Genomic DNA, 18,195 nt, shown 5'->3' with positions numbered 1-18,195 from the left:
GTCCAGTCTATCCAGTGCCACGTCCACGCACCAGCCCTCTGGTGGTAGCCCCCCTGAGCTGCCGGAGTCTCCCGTCCGTCCGTGGCTGCCGGAATCTCCCGTCCATTCGGGACCCGTGGCTTGGGTCCGAGGTCGGCGGCGAGGGTCGCTGTTCTTAAGAGGCCACGGAGGCGGATAGAGGCGGAGAAAAACAATGGTGGAGTCGCGCCAGAGCCGCCACCGCGGACAGATGCCCACCCAGACCCTCCCCTATAGGTTCGGGTTTTGCGTCCGCACCTTTGGGGGGGGTACTGTCACGTTCTGACCTTAGTTCCTTTGTTTTGTCTTTTGTTTTAGTATGGTCAGGGCGTGAGTTGGGTGGGTTGTCTATGTTCGTTTTCTATGATTTGCTATTTCTGTGTTTGGCCTGGTATGGTTCTCAATCAGAGGCAGCTGTCAATCGTTGTCCCTGATTGAGAACCATATTTAGGGAGCCTGGTTTCTATTGTGTTTTGTGGGTGGTTGTTTTCTGTCTTTGTGTGTCGGAACCAGATAGAACTGTTTCGGTTGTTTTCGTTGTTTTGTTATTCAGTGAAGCTGGTTGAGAGAATGCCAAGAGTGTGCAAAGCTGTCATCAAGGCAAAGGGTGGCTACTTTGAAGAATCTAAAATATGAAATATATTTTATTGTTTAACACTTTTTTGGCTACTACATGATTCCATATGTGTTATTTCATAGTTTTGATGTCTATTATTCTACAATCTACAAAAATTGTCAAAATAAAGAAAAACCCTTGAATGAGTAGATGTGTCCAAACTTTTGACTGGTACTGTGGATTCAATGTTTATAAAGATAGGGAGATGTCTGTCCGTAATAGAGATTGTCTCGCCCTGATCTGATTCACCTATCTTTGTGCTTGTTTCCACACCCCTCCAGGTGTCACCCATCTTCCCCATTACCCTGTGTACTTACACCTGTGTTTTCTGTTCGTCTGTTGCCAGTTAATCTTGTTTGTCAAGCTTACCAGCGTTTGTTCTGTCAGCTCCTGTCTTTTCCCAGCCTCACTTTCTCACCCTCCTGGTTTTTGACCCTTGCCTGCCCCTGAGCCTGCCTGCCGTCCTTTACCCCTATCTGGATTTCAAACCTCTACCTGACCTGACACTGAGACTGCCTGACATCATGTACCTTTGCCTCTGTCGCTGTAATAAACATTGCTACTTCGACACAGTCTGCATCTGGGTATTACCTTATCCTAACATGCAAAGTGGTATGTCTGTACTGCAAAGAAAGACCTAGTTAGGCTGCAGCTGGCCCATAACAGAGCGGTAGGGGTTGCTCTTCAATGTAATCAGAGGGCTAATATTAATACTATGCCTGCAAGTCTCTTGGCTAGGAGTTGAGGAAAGTGTTTAAATAAATAAACACAACAAGAAACACAAACACCACAAACAACGCACAGACATGAAACAGAAACAATAATGCCTGGGGAAGGAGCCAAAGGGAGTGACATATATAGGGAAGGTAATCAGGGAAGTGATGGAGTCCAGGCAAGCCTGATGACGCGCAGGTGCGTGTAACGATGGTGACAGATGTGCGCCATAATGAGCAGCCTGATGACCAGAGATGGAGCACACGACGGTGTTGGAAATTCCAAATTGTTACATACGTATATACATTACTGACACACAGTTACCCCACCAGATGTGCCACCAAGAGTCTTTTCACAGTCTCCAGGTCCGAATTCAAGGAAATGTACAGTATTATATGGAACTCCCATCTTATATTGCTCAAGTGAACAGCAATCCTGGTTTCAGAAATAGCTAATAAAGCAACACCGCACGTCAAAACACCTCTCCCCCATGTGACCTACTTGTTATGTGTATGTACTGACATGTATAACTGATACAGTAGATGCATGCACACACTACATGTTAATGTTTTTAAATGTATGTAAACTGCAACGTCTTCTGTCTGTAATGTCTTTTTTGTTCTGTGTCGGACCCCAGTAAGACTAGCTGTTGCCAGTGCAAATGGGGATCCTAATAAATCAAATCAAAATCAAAGTGGTATTAATTATAATCCTCAACGTCTCATCTTTCAAATGACAGAGTCCTCTAAATTTACAGCATTTACCTCAAGACAACAAATACATTGTTTGAGTTGCCCTATTTCCGGGAGGGATGATGCTGCCACCATCATGCTTCAAGGTAGGGATGGTGTTAAGACGGGTGACAAGCTGTGACTGGTTTTCTACAGACATACCACTTTGCATTCAGGGTTACATTTTTGTCTCATCAGACCACAGAATCTTGGTCTTGGAGTCTTTCATGTGCCTTTGGCAGACTCCAGGTGTGCTGTCATATTCCATATGTTTGATGGAGACCACTGCTCTAGGAAACTTTCAACAAATTATTTCAAATAATTATTTTATATTTTATACCCGTCCCCAGAAATACTGTATATAAAAAATATACATTTCAGATCTAGTAATTTCTTGCATTCTATCCAAGCTGGCGTTTGCGGGCTACCTGAGACATGAAACAGGTGGGAGGGGATACAAGCGGTCATCAATTTATTAATGCGCAATGGGTGATGGAAACACTTCAACCACTTCATTTTTATTTAACACTTCAATGGAATAACAGACAGAATGAGATGGAGCGACAGTTTGAGGCTCAACATCAGAAAAAGATGAGGAGACTGATAGAGGAACAGAAGAGAATGGATAGATGAGGAATGTGGGGAAAAACAGAATTCATACATTGACCTTGTATGTTCTTATTTGAAATGGAATTGAATGAATATTCAAATTCAATATTTATATTAGTTTCAACATTTTTATTTGTAATTTTTTTAATTTCACCTTTATTTAACCAGGTAGGCTAGTTGAGAACAAGTTCTCATTTGCAACTGCGACCTAGCAAAGATAAAGCATAGCAGTATGAACAGAAAACAACAGAGTTACACATGGAGTAAACAATTAACAAGTCAATAACACAGTAGAAAAAAAAGAGAGTCTATATACATTGTGTGCAATGACAAATATTGCACTCATTTTCTGTGCATCAAGTTTACAAACTATAATTTCAAGTTGATCAAAGTTTCATATATATATTATTAAACTTCTAAAATGAATTCAGTTTTCAAATTCAGTTCTCTAAATTCAGATTCCAAAACAATTTCTTGGTACTTTGCCAGCCAGTAAAGGTAGAGAACATGTCAAATGCTCTCTGCGGTAAACAAGCTAGAGGTACCAAAGGAGCGGTTTCTGAAGCAAATGTGGCATGTAAAATCTATTTTATTCCTATGAATTAGATTCTAGCGTTTGAATCGTTTGGTTTTATTATGGCCTCATTCCTGAAAGCTAAGACTCTCTGGAACATGGATGTGTGTTCTGTTCCCCTCTATGATGCTCCCTAGTCTTTGCCAAAGACAGCCACCCCCATGCTAGCTTGAAAATACGAAGAGTGGTACAGTACTCAGTGATGTGTTGAGTTGGATTTGCCTCAAACATAATGCTTTGTAATCAGGACATAAAGTAGATTTTTTTTGCCCCATTATTTTGCAGTTATACTTTAGTTTATTATTGCAAACAGGATGCATGTTTTGGAATATTTATATTATGTACAGTATGTACAGGCTTCCTCCTTTTCACTCTGTCATTTAGGTTAGTATTGGGGAGTAACTACAATGTTGTTGATCAAGCTTCAGTTCTCCTTTCACAGCCATTAAACACAATAAACTGTTTTAAAGTCATCATTGGTGGTTTCCTTCCACTCCAGCTGAGTCTAAGTCTCTCCGGGTGCTCATTGACTCTGGGGCTGATGAAAGTTTTATGGATGCTACCATGGTTTTTGAATGAGGTATTCCCACTCAACCTCTCTCTGTCCCCATGGATGCATGGGCAATGGACGGCCGTTCTATTGGAAGAGTCACACATACCAATGTGCCCATTCATATACGAGTATCAGGAAACCACAGTGAGACCATAAGTTAGGACGGAGTGACTGGGTGTATTGGTACACCATCCAAAGGGTAATTAATGCTCAAAGGGAAATTCAATGTCTACTTATTTTTTTTTACCCATCTACCAATAAATGCCTGCTTTCCGAGGCATTGTCAAGCCTCCCTGGTCTTTGTGGTTGACTCAGACCTTACAATTATCTGTATTTGTGGGGTACAGCGACGAGGTAGTCGGTGTGGTACACAGTGAGTCCATGGGTTGAATACTTATTGACCCGCCCCCCCCCCCCCCCCCCCCCCAACAAAGCGTCATCTTCCGTATCTCTAAATGAGGAATTGATCAAGGCAGTGGCCATCATCAGCAGATTCTGGACAAGGCACATTTACCTTCGCTAGTGGTAACTTCAACCCGAGAGCTGGACCAGGAGGTTCTGGTGAAACAAATTGTGGTTAAAACACTATTCAGAATAAATAGATAATGTGTTAGTCAAAACATGATTTTAAATGCAGGGTGGAGAGCAGCTCAGTAAGATGCTGAGTACATGCATTATCAATCATATCACACAAATGAATGTCTAATGAGCTAACAATAGATTATTTAGCTTAATTGACTAGGTTGACCAGGTATACTCCTTTGCTTTTCAAGTTCAGGTTTTACTTTCAATTGAGCCCTTCAATTAGGGGGATGGACACTACCCATCCCCCAACCTGTTCTTATTGAACATTACTAAGGCTAAGGGTGGATTCTGGTGTAGCTTCAATAGGCAGAGGAAAGGTTGGTTATGAAATTGGAGGTCTGTGTGGTGACTTGATAAACTGTACAGGATATTCATGCAGGCACAAACACTGCCCAACTGAGCCCAGTCATAGCTTTGTTTCCCGCCTGCTGCGCACACCTGCCTCCCCCCTGTCACACGCATCAGCGACTATTGGACTTACCTGGACTCAATCACCGGTTTATTACCTCCCCTATATTTGTCAGTTCCCCAGCTCTGTTCCCCACTGCTGCATTGATTGTCGTTTGTCTGTGTATCAGTGTGCTGACGCTGTTTCTGTCTTGCTCTTGGTCTGTTCCTAATTAAATTGGTTGGTGGTGACGTCGGGTCCAGGGGCCGACACTGTCGGGCTATCCCGCCCTAGCTGGCTTGAGGTTTCTTAACCCGGTTGGCTCGGAAGGCGCCCATCCCACGTCAGGCCTCAGCCGGATTGTCAGGTTTTTATGGCCCGCCGGCTCATCAGGCTGCTACGCCTCCGCCGGATCATCGGGCTCCCACGCCTCTGCGGGATCGACAGGCTCACTAGGCTCTCACGCCTCGGCTGGCCCGTCAGGCTAACCCAGGTGGGACGCTGTTTCTGTCTTTCTCTTTGTCTGTTCCTAATTAAATGTCAACTCCCCGTACCTGTTTCTCGTCTCCGGTGTCAGTCCTTACAGCTTAGCATGCCTTGTCATTCCCTTTTACAGCATTGGCAGACAGTCCCTCTTTAGTCAAGTTCTCCTTTGCAGCATCTTTCTCTTCTCGACTCATCTGTAGGGCAGCCCTCGAAGTGACTCTTATCAACTATGCAAGAATTTCCCCTTTGTCTTAGGAATTCAGCATTCTCTATGTTGCTCTTTCCAACCCCCATTGTCTCACCTCTGAGAAGCAGAGGTTATATCCTGTAGGTCAGATATTTGATTCGAGGTTAATTTTACAGTAACACTATTGTTCAACAGCTTATAAAAAGGTATTGGATTCATTGTTTCTCCTTTTTGTTCCTGAACTGTTGTGGTGAGGTTCGGCATGGCCTTTCAGGCTATGATTTCTCCCTCTCTTACCATGCTTAGAATAATTCCTTGTAATGCTTGTTAATGCTTTGTAACTTACGCTTTATGCCTTGTATTTCAATCCATCTCAGACATTGCCTATTACTATAACTCAACCATAGTGTTCTTGTATATTGCCATTTATCTTATAGAGTCAGAATTTTAAAAGGCTAATTTCAGTCTTATTATGAGTCACATGTGATGTATATATATTATATGTACACAACACATTGCTGCCCTCTACACCTCTCTTCTTGCTTCATCTCTCTCTTCTAAGAATTTCCATTTCAACTGTCATCTTAGCCCTTTCACTTTCTGCAACAGGCCTTAGGGAACCCATTGAGATATCTTCTGGATCATGTTGTGCTTTAACTAGCTCACCTGTCAGTTAGGGAAGCATTATTGGGGCAGCAGGCAGCCTAGTGGTTAGAGCATTGGGCCAGTAAACGAAAGGTTGCTAAATCAAATCCCCGAGCTGACAAGGCAAAAGATCTGTTCTGCCCCTGAACAAGGCAGTTAACCGAATGTTCCTAGGCTGTCATTGTAAAAAATAATTTGTTCTTAATAACAGACTTGCCCTTAAAAAGGGCAAAGCATCATTTGGCTCACAAAAGATGGAAGTACCATTGTCATTGGATGTCCTGGGGAGCCTCTTTCTTTTGGGTGGTGTCAATTGAGGAACTCTTATCGCTCGTTTTGTTGCAGTGCCAAAACGGCTGCCTTTTCTTTCACAGCAAGATTCCTATTGGTGGGGAAAAATAAATGGCAGAGTCTGGATGTAGATGGTCACTTACATGAAACCCTGAAATAATTGACATGAACTTCAGTTTTGGTATTTGGAACCAGGGGCGCATCTTTGGTTTTAGGAAGTTGGTCACTTTTATTGTAAATAAGAATGGAATATGTTCAGGGCATAAAATTAACACACATGCGGGTAGATTTTGGCATTGGCGGGCAAGATGTATTTTCCACTAGCCACTTTGGCAGGTGGTCAGGGCTCCACAGTGCAAGCATTTAACTCGCATTTTGTGAATAAAAATAGTAAAATATGATCACATTTATAGTAAAATAAATGTTGCAGTAGCTATATTTCTGCTGTTTTGTTCCATAGCTGGTAAATGTAATAGCACATGGTAAAAGAACCACAAATCCTACATAGCCTATCCCATCTCGCGCTGCAACACTGCCTGGCTGGGGGCTGTGCACACGTGAGATCTGAGTGAAATATTTAATTTTTGATGCGCACAGGCATAAAAGTTGGTATAATTTACTTGAAACTAAAGTCTACTGAAGTGAGACTTTGTTCTTGTGTTTCTTGGCTATTTACATTATTTTGTTCACAAGCTAGCCCAGTCAACACCGTTGGTTCGGGCCTATTCCATCTGAGACTCGGGGCTTCAAACAGGCCGAGCTCTTCCCGAGTCCGGCAGAATCATATTACTCTGGGTTCTGGCTAATGGTACTCGGGGCCCAGTCACACTAATTCTATTCATTTCAGTCATTCGGCCAATAATGGCATTAGCGATGTTTAGGCATATGCTGGTGGTCATGTTAATTATAGGACGACTTGAGATACATTATCCATGACTAACAGCACATCTGTGTCATAGCCTATTGTTCTGTGGTAGACTTATCTGTAAACGCTGATACATCCTGACAAAATACGATATGGAGTGGCCTAATGTAATTTTCTGGACCCTGTAAACTGTCGAGAATAAACCCATAACTGATCCAAATGGTTGTATAAGCAGGGCTTTATTTTGGCATGAAACGCAAAAGGATGTTTGATTAGCCCACATCACTGCCTAGACAATCATTGTGTACTAACAATAATACATTCGTTATTGCACTGTGTTGTAGCCTAGGACATAGAATACCTTTATTAAAAAAAAGAAATGAAGGCCTATATCTTCCACCGGATAATCTGCTACATAGACTGAAGTGATGCAGCCTACAACCATGCATGTTGAGTTATTGCAATAGCCTATTAAACTGTTAAATGAAGTCTATAGCGAATTTAAAATAGCTAAATAAATAACGACCATGACAGTCAATGGGTTCGATTCCCAGAGCCACGAACAGAAAATGAATGCATGCACAGTGTTTTGGATGAAAGCATCTGCTTAATGTCACTTATTTTTGCACACCTCATATTTGTGATACATCGAACATTTCGCTGCATGAAACTTTTGACAGTGGCTATGGGCTGCCTGTCCATTCTGAGAAGACACAAGAAAATAAAACCACATCTTAACCAGATTAGTTATATCACCAACTGTGTAATTTTGCCATAGTGTTTCTTTGTCATAACCCAAGGTTGCATGCCAAATCTTTGATGAACCTGAATATAGACAAGATTCAGACCTCACATCACCAAGTCAACAATAGGCTCATATATATTCTCTTTTACAAATCTGTGATTCATAGCAAATGGCAGCATACATGTATTGTCAATTGCCATCATCAATGAGGGAGCTAACATTCTCTAAAGGAACCACAAACAGATGATCCAGCAGCGGTGGCCTCTGCTACTCGAGCCGCCTGCCTTGCAGCTTGAGCCTGACTTTTCAACGGTGGTTGAGAGAGTCAGTTGGTATCTTTTCTGGCTGGCCTCGACTGTTAACCAACAAGTTCAAAATAGGTCATTATTGCTATTGTATTTGTAGTAGTGTATTTCATCACAGTTGCTAATTAGTTTGACATTGTAGCTAGCTTAATTTCTGGACTGGTCATTGATGTCAAAGTTTGTTAGCTATCCATCTTAGCCGACCGTGAGAAAAGATGTAGCAAGCTAGCTAAGTCTATACGTTTAGGGCCTAGCCTGTGTGATAGCTAGTGTTTCTGTTTGTAAAACATCCATAGTCTAGCTAAGACTAGGGAAGTAATCACCCGTTAACATAGCTAGTTTGCTAACAGTCATAGTTAGCTATGCTAGCTAGCTTGCTATGACCAGTGAGTCACAAAGGATTTGCGCAACTCCAACTGGTCTCAAGTGGGGATGGCACAGAGTACTCCAAGATTAAACAATGAAAATTGTTTATTTAGTTTAATGTATAATATGGCAGCTAAATGCTGAATTACAGTAACACATACAACATATTGTATATGGTCCCGGTGGTTCTGTGTAATGTTAGCTACCTGAATTATTTGGATCTAGCTAGTGGTCAAAGACAAAACCAATAATTTTGTGAAAATATTCATGGTTGACCCTATACAGCCAATGGGTCAATCAGCTGCTGCCTTTCATCGAAAAGCAAATCTATAAAAAAAGAAAATCAACTATATGTATCATGTAAAACAACATTCTATCGGATTAATAAGTAGTGTTTCCAGCTAATCCCATTCCTCACTTGAACCCCCAAGTACATGTCTTCTTGTTTGTCTTCCTGCCAGCAGACTCTGTCGCTCCACCCTCAGCCTCTTTGTCTCTACCTTCCACCACCATGCACCAAATACTCACTGTTCACAGCCAGAAATGTATGTGTAACACAACAGTTATCACTCATAATAACCAGGGATGGGTAGGTTACTTTCTAAATGTAATTAGTTACAAGTTACCTGTCAAATTGTAATCAGTAACTTAACTTTTGGATTACCCAAACTCAGTAATGTAATCTGATAACATTGTTACTTTTAGATTACTTTCCCCTTAAGGGGCATTAGAAGAAGACAAATGTATGTTACCAATTGAACGACATCTATTGCAGGATAAAATCCATGTTACAGTTTACATGGCTGGCTATATATGCATGTTAAATTTAACTTTATGGGTCGGTTATGTAGGCTTCATCGCTTTCTACTACATATTACGATTAAATGATAGACTTTTTTAATGTAAAGATATCAGAATTCCAATAAATGTTACACCCCTTGATCTTCAACAATAGGACTTGGAAATATGGAAGTATAGATAAGCCAAAATGTTTTCCCTGAGCATGACCCCAAAACTAAGGATTTATTAGCCAGTACTCTGTTTCTGATTTTGTTGTGGCACAGCATCTCAATGTGATTTTCTGGATATTTTTTTCTCATTTTGTCTGTCATAGTTGAAGTGTAACTATGATGAAAATTACAGGCCTCATCTTTTTAAGTGGGATTACTTGCACAATTGGTGGCTGACTAAATACTTTTTTGCCCCACTGTATATTATGGCTACATTTTGAAGTTTTTGTTTTGCATTTGTTATTTTTTCTGTTAGAGCACACTAAATGTTTTCTGGAAGTAAGGCAAAGTTGTAATGTAATGGCGACTGTGCTTGTATCTAAAAGTGCAGCAATGGAAGTGTGTGATAAGGAATGGAAAGTATTTCAATCAAAGAATGGAACAAAACGAGCAAAAGTTGTAGTAGAAGACAAGGACCGGTCAGATTTCTTAATTAATGGACTGTTTTTTGAACAAGGAGATTCATTTGGGAAATCCATTTGTAATATCGAGGACTGTGAATAAATCAGTGGGAAAGGTGGATCAAGAACAGAAGTATGCTCTGGATCTGGCAAAATATTCCATGTGTTGATCTTCGGAGCAGGGCGCGTGCCAAAGGAGTCTAGCTGGAGTGCTGTCGGATATAGATGATGAGTACAACTTCGTCAGAAAATCCCATGAGTGGTGAGTGCACGTCGCCTGACCTGTATGGTCAGGAAGGAGAAGCCTGTCAACATTGTTATTTGAGGAGACTGGATATGTGAGGTATGTGGTGAAAGCATGTGTATCCAAACTATTACAGTATGGAAAATGTAAAGGATATGGTCACATGTCAAATGTTTGCTGACGGGAGAGGTATTATATTGAAGAATCTGTGAATGGAAAATGTTGCAACTGTGGTGGGGATCATACTACGGACTTCCTTGAAGGTTGCGCAGCGGATCTCCTATGTGGAGGCCGGTGAAGAGAATCGAAGGAACAAGAGGCAGCATTGTTGAAGATATAGCGGTGGATGCATTGCAACCTGTTGCTAGTGTTTCAAGTCAAATCGGGTGATCTGGATACACTCATTTTGAACAAGGTGGATTTTGGGACACTTATAGCCACAGTGATTCATTGTACAGCACACGTGTCTAAGAAGTAAAAGAATCTGGCTATTATATCTGCAGCCGAGAAGTTTGTGGGGCTCAGACTTCATGACAGAAGCATTACAAGGACTACGAATTGTCCTGCCCTCACAGGAGGCTTCTGAGCCTGTGTTGGGACCTGATTAGAATGAGGTTTTTACTGAAAGCAGGTTGATTTTGTTTAGTTAATACATTTTTTGGTAGTTTGTATGATATCTTATTTATTTTTACCCAAATGGTTTTCCTTTTTGGGATCCTTCTTATCCACCTGCACAGTAGGTGGCGGAATGCACATAATTGTTACGAACGTCATTATACCATAGAATGAGCGATTACTTGTTTTCAATCAAGTTTTTTCACAGAAAAATACTGCATCAAACATCTTAGTTAGATGTAAATTTGCGTGACTAAGCTCTCTTCAGCAAAAACTCAAGAAATGTCAATTTTGCCATCTTAGATTAGTACTTTGAAGAAGTGTATACTGGATACGGCATCTCAAAATGGACAAACTACTATTGCCACTTTTTTCTCGTTTTTCAAGCGACTGTCTTTTAAGGGAGTATGCGAGCACAATTGTTCGGTTTGGTTAGCCGAACGGTTCACGACGGTTCACCTTCCAACAGGACGACAACCACAAGCACACAGCTAAGACAATCCAGAAGTGGCTTCGGGACAAGTCCTTGAGTGGCCCAGCCAGAGGCCAGACTTGAGCCTGATCGAACATCTCTGGAGAGACCTGAAAATAGCTGTACAGCGACGCTCCCCATCCAACCTGGCAGAGCTTGAGAGGATCTGTAGAGAATGGGAGAAAATCTCCAAATTCAGGTGTGCCATGCCCAAGAAGACTTGAGGTTGTAATCGCTGCCAATGGTGCTTCAACAAAGTACTGAGTAAAGGGTCTGAATACTTACGTAAATGTGATAGAATAAAGCTGTAACGTAACAAAATGTGGAAAAAGTCAACAGGTCTGAACACTTTCCGACTGCACTGTATATACAAAGAAATATCAATAGAAAACAGTTTAAAAAAAACGAAGTGCAGCCAGTTTGCAGTCTTTCCAGCTTCAAATCTCTTGTGGCATGTCTTGTGGGGTATGCATGGGTGTCTGAGCTGTGAGACTAGTTCAAACTGATAGCTCGGTGCATTCAACCTGTCAATACCTCTCATAAACACAAGTAGTGATTAAATCAATCTCTCAACTTTGAGCCAGGAGAGATTGGCATGCATATTGTTAATGTTAGCTCTCTGTGTACATGCAAGGGCTGACCTGTTCTGAGCCAATTGCAATTTTCCTAAGTCCCTTTTGTGGCACCTGACCACACGACTGAAATGTAGTCCAGGTGCGACAACTGGGGCCTGTAGGAACTGCCTTGTTGATAGTGCTGTTAAGAAGGTAGAGCAGTACCTTTATTATGGAAATACTTCTTCCCATCTTAGCTACTGTTATATCAATATGTTTTGACCATGACAGTTTCCAATCCAGGATTACTCCAAGCAGTTTAGTCAGCTCAACAATTTCCACATGATTTATTACAAGTTGAGGTTTAGTGAATTAGTTTTCCCAAATAAAATGCTTTTAGTTTTAGAAATATTTGTACTAACGTATTCCTTGCCACCCACTCTGAAACCAACTTCAGCTCTTTCTTAAGCATTGCAGTCATTTCAGTCGCTGTAGTAGCTGACGTGTATAGTGTTGAGTCATTTACTCAACTCCAATGGCATGTCGTTAGTAATGATTAAAAAAGTAAGGGGCCTAGACAGCTGCTCTGGGGAATTTCTGATTCTACCTGGATTATGTTGCAAGTGTCTTACACCCTTCAAAAGATTAGAATCTTGGTAATCAAACTACGTTTTCCAATTTAAAATAGCTATTACAGAGAACAAATCCCATGCTTTTGTTTGAGAAGAGCAATCAAGAACAAACATTTTCCGCCATGACAGATTTTACACATTCACATCTGAAGGTAAAATTATGACTTACATTCTGATATCTTGCTCTTATTTCTCTTCCCGAGTGACCCATTGATCAAATGAATTGCCGTTTTCTTTGATAAAATCCATTTTATAGCCTAAATCAAAACCTTTTGTAAACTGTTTGTGCCGTGAATTCCATCTCTATCAATTTTTTTACGGAGCATTCAGCGTGATTCGCTCCTGTAAACAATCGTTTATCTAGTCATGGTGAGTTTCAGTGCATTCCTCTGGATGTTTGCAACACAGCCAAATAACATTGTTTTATTGCAGTTAGTATTGACCGAAGTGAGCTGATTTGAAGACGACGATAAATGACTACCTTACGCACCAATAATTTTAGCGAAGCTTCATTGACTATATTTCTGCCCAATGACCACTGATCTTCTTGAAATCTAGCTGGGTAGATAGCCAATGAGCTGAGGTAAGGTAAACGCCAGTATGTAATGGTTTGTGGTTGGACCACAATTCCTTGGTTGTAATCGCACGCGCAGGGAACTCCATTCTCGCCTTGACGATCAGAGGAGTTGCTGAAAGGCTTTTTACGCGCAGCTGTATTTCGGAAAGTTGTAGTTTCAATGATTTCATTGAAGATATCATGGTAAATAAATCATGTAAAGCGAAGTCAAACTCTACAGTGAAAAAGTGAAAGTGAGAGATTTTTTTGTTTGGGGAATCTTGGAGTGTTATGATTCAAACGAACTGAGAAGCTGTTTCTGCATGGACAGGACGTACTTCTGGACGGGTAAGTGCTAATGCCGTTTTATGAAATATATAAAAATATATATATTCTTTTGCAATGAAATGTGTAGTTTGTGTGTGTGTGTGTATATATATATGGGTATATATACACAACAATGGCCGGAGTTGAATGGAACACCTTAGTGACTGTTCCCTCTGCTCTATACAATCAATACATATCTGTTTATTTTATGTGATGATAAAAGGCTCATACAATACACATATGTTTTAAATGTTTTCTTTCACAGTGATAGCGACTCCGACTGGGAGCCCCCGGTGCCCGCTCTACCTGTGCCCCCAGTGGTGTTCATATGCCACAGTGCATTACTGCAGGCATGACTGTGCCACAGGGCCAAAAGGGCATAGCATGGAGGCGTCGTTGTGTTCTGTGTCGCATGAAATGCACCACTTGTTCAGTTTGCCTCTGCTTTACATCAGAAAGAGACTGCTATGGGACATGGCAAAATATTATGACGGTGACTTCCAAGGGGTGTACTGTTTTTTTAATTAATTATATATATATATATATATATATATTTTTTTTTAAACATGTTGTGTGTGTGTTAGAATTGCTTTTTGATATGTTGCATATAGTTATTTGCTCTGCTCTATATAGTTATAGGTAATTTCACCAATTCAGCCACTTGGGTACATTTGGGCAACTTGTGTGGGACACCTGGGTGACTTCATGCTAAATGTCATGTAGCTCACCCATTCCTGAAGTTATCAGTCTGAAACTTTGCACACCTACAGTTTCCCTCTTGTGTTATCCATCAAAATTTTCTCCAGCATGCTATTCTAGTACATGTGAAAGATGATACTACAACAATAAAAAACAGAAAACGTATGCTTTCTTTCTCTTTTCTTCCACCAGATCTACTATGTTATATTATCCTACATTCAATTAACATTTCCGAATGTTTCCATTCAAATGATACCAAGAATATGCATATCCTTGCCTCTGGGGCTGATACAGGCAGTTAGATTTGGGTATGTCTTCAGGCGGAAATTGAGAACAAAGGGATGCAGCCATAACAGGTTAAGGCATATTGGGCAGGGCTGGGGGCTCTACAGTGAAATAAGACAATCACTAACCAAAACAGGCATATTGACATTAGGGAGAGGCATGTGTAGCCGGGTGATCATAGGGTCCAATGAGTAGCAATAGGTTAATCAGGGAGCCGTTCAGTAGTCGCTACTATGCTAGGCGAGCTACTATCACTACCGCTCTGAGACCAAGGACTGTCGCCTTGCAGATTTGATCATCTGTCCACCAAAGCCTTTAACGGGGACACAACTGTCAGAATTAGAGGCTGTTTTACTAGCTTCTTGAAGATTACAACTAGCTAACTGGTAAATTAGACTTTTCCCCAAAGCTCATTGGCAAGACTGCCAATACATACTCACCTCGCACAAAAAAATGCTTCAGGTTGGTTATTACTATGTGGCAGTGTTCGGTCTTCTTTTCAGAAAGGTCCATCGCTGAGTTTTTCTCCCAAGTTTTAGTTAGCTAGGCTACCTAGCCTAACTTTAGCTTGGCTTGTTTACTTCTCTAGTGGGGTCATCTCAAATTTACGAGGAAGCATGTGCCTGCAAATAGTATGCATATGACAACCAATCATAAAGTCATTCATTAAAATCACACTTTAACCAACACACATCTATTTTTGTGATGACCTGGACCGACCGCTTGGTTTTGAAGTATTGAAACCAAACCATATGGATTTGAATGAAAAGTATTTGAATAAACATGAAAAGGTGAATGTAAGAAGCATAATTTGAAATAGGGAACACCATATTAAACAGCATAAACACACTAAACAGGTCAGGAGCCAGACAGGGAGCGTAAGGAACAGAAATAAATTATTTAGGCTATATTATTTCAAGGCTATAAGCTACATTGTGAAGCATGTCCGAGTGCTACACAATTGGCTGGTAGGAACATGAAGCACTCAGTATTTAAACAACATTTTGTTGTATTAAATCATTATAGTCTATAAATTGCAAACATAAGCTGTCATTTACAAATTAAGTCTATAAATTGCAAATATAAGCTGTCATTTACAAATTAAGTGAAAAATGACTTACTGGTGCATTTAAATGAATTTTTTTGAAACAAGTTTGGCCGGTCTGTGGCTTCAAGCTCATGCAATGGTGCCTGGAGAGCAGGCCAGCAGTGGAGAATACCCTCTCCACACTTGCAGAGCCACTGGGGATGCTAAACACTCTTTTGGCCACTAGGCAGAGATCGTTTTTTGTTGTTGTTTTCTATAGGTTAGGCAATCAAAACGTAAAACTCTTTGAATGTGGGAATATACCAGGCGTATTGGGCCAAACTCAATTGACCTATTGTAAAGATAATGCAACAAAAATGAACTAAACATAAGAGATCAGATTTTGTCTATAAATACTTTGCTATAATGACACACTTAGTTATCTACCCAACCCATTCCTTTCTTTTATCATGTGCACATAGTAAGTACAACATCATGCTTTAGGGTACGTGTCTTTTCAGATTCCACAATGATTATAGAATTATAGACACTACATCACCGCACTCCCTCTTTTGCTCTTGTTCCTGTGTGTTTATCAGTTTCTTTATGAAAATGTAAATAGTTTGCTAACTCCATGACAGTAGCTAAAGCAGCACACAAGTACACTACAATGCATGCTGGGCCAGGCATGCCCTGAGCTGGTGAATTTAAAACATTTTTATTTATTTAACTATGTAAGTCAGTTAAGAACAAATTCCTATTTACAATGACGGCCCACAGTGGGTTATCTGCCTTGTTCAGGGGCAGAATGATAAATTCTTACCTTGTCAGCTCGGGGATTCTATCCATCAACCTTTCGGTTACTAGTCTAATGCTCTAACCACGAGGCTACCTGCTGCCCCGTGAAGCGAGCGCTACTGCAGTGAAATTGGAATGGGCGAAAAGGCCGACGGTCCAGCCTTTGGGAATCTCGCTCAAATTGGGCATATTGAGCATCTCCTCACAAATGTATTTCATTTATTTAACTACGCAAGTCATTTAAGAACAAATTCTTATTTACAATGCTAGCCTACACCGTCATTGTCACATACTCTGGTTGGGGAATGCTGCCAGCATTGCCCTTGCCTGTAAAACACCTAACTCATTGCTTCAAGCCACACCCACCAAACAGGAGCAAACGTACCTCAAAGTCTGTTCAATAACGTACATGAACGTTTTTGGGAAGTGTTTAGTTCAGTACAAATCGTTCCACAATGTAGCAAATGTTCAAGCGAACTGAGCGCACCTCAGAACAGTGAGTCACTGTATATATAAATCATTGGTCACAGGTCGCCGTGTATATCCATGGTTGGCGCATCAGCCAGACTGTATCCGTGCAACGAAACATTGTTAGCTCGCTAGATCAGAATGGTTCGAATCAGAGATGTGTGTACGCATGGTCTAAAGTTTGCGGGGAGCTGAGTACATCTTTTTTTTAAATAAACGCCAACTTTTGGCGCACACACATTTTGGGGTGTATGTTGTAAGTATGCACGGTTTCCAATTTGTAAGTCGCTCTGGATAAGAGTGTCTGCTAAATGACTTAAATGTAAATGAGGCCCCTGGGGTGTAATCATTAGTCCAAACTAAAACGAGTTTCTAATGTTTCATTCCGTTTGCTTCCGGGTTAAGAAACAATTTGCAACAGAATCGGCATACTGAATATAGTCATTGTTAATGTGTCAAGTCATTGAGATACCAGTACCTGGTATTTTATTAGGATCCCCGTTAGCTGTTGCGAAAGCAGCAGCTACTCTTTCTGGGGTCCACAAAACATGAAATAATACAAAACATTAATAGACAAGGACAGAACTACATCAATTTAAAAAAAGGCACACGTAGCCTACATATCAATAGACACACAAACTATCTAGGTTTAAACGGGAGGCGTTGTGCTCTTCTCCTGCCCCCAATGAAATATTAACCTATCAGGAGCATTGGAGCATAAGGCTGGTGAATGTAAAAATACTTACTGGAGTAGAAGTAGTTGTCCTGTATTTCATAAAATAATAAGAGTTGGCTACACCATAAACAATTTTCCATTCATACAACGTGTCTGGTAAATTTCCACAGTAGATTTGCCATGGTAAACGAGGAAATACTTTATTCGAGTTGTTCGGAAAGATTGTCAAACAGATAAATCGCGTGTAGTCTGCTCATAAAGTATGACTTAGATGTTTTGATGATAATACCAACCAGAGGACGAAATAGTCTGGAAAAATGTTGGCTGCAATCAAGACTGGCTTTCGATGGTTACAATTGGCCCTGTATCTCCTTGGACACCAGAGGCTCATCCCAACCTACAACAAGTTAATTCACCTTCAAGAAAATAATAAAACACCTAATGCTTAGGTTTAAATGTTAAATGTGTTTGTTACCGGTCAGGTATTTCATGTCTGTAATATCTATTTGTTAACATTTGTAATGTCTTCAATGTAAAATGTAAGCATTTTTATTGATGTGTTGGACCCCAACAAGATTAGCTGGCATCATGACATCAGTTAATGGGGTTCCTAATAACTTCAAATTCCAGCCCACAATATTACTGATAAAATATCATAACTGCATTGATTTCAATAAATAGTTTCCTCAGTCATTTACTGTAGACATAATAGAACCAATTTCTTATTAATGGTCTTAATGTGCTCTAGCATTT

General features: G+C 40.6%; 1 long non-coding RNA gene across 2 annotated transcripts; it reads right to left on the bottom strand.

Moving 5' to 3' along the window:
* Positions 1-7,482: 7,482 nt before the first annotated feature.
* LOC124008540 lies at positions 7,483-17,040 on the bottom strand. 2 transcript variants are annotated; one of them, XR_006834112.1, is made up of 3 exons: positions 16,684-17,040; positions 14,914-15,096; positions 7,483-8,362 (listed from the first exon to the last, which is right to left on the bottom strand). It is a non-coding gene; the product is annotated as an uncharacterized LOC124008540 (long non-coding RNA). The 2 variants fall into 2 exon arrangements; XR_006834113.1 differs by lacking the exon at positions 16,684-17,040 and adding an exon at positions 16,324-16,577.
* Between the last annotated feature and the right edge of the window lie 1,155 nt (positions 17,041-18,195).

The sequence above is a fragment of the Oncorhynchus gorbuscha genome, linkage group LG21 (genome assembly GCF_021184085.1).
Source record: "Oncorhynchus gorbuscha isolate QuinsamMale2020 ecotype Even-year linkage group LG21, OgorEven_v1.0, whole genome shotgun sequence".
Taxonomy (NCBI): Eukaryota; Metazoa; Chordata; class Actinopteri; order Salmoniformes; family Salmonidae; genus Oncorhynchus; species Oncorhynchus gorbuscha.
This window is presented reverse-complemented; position numbering and strand designations above follow the sequence as displayed.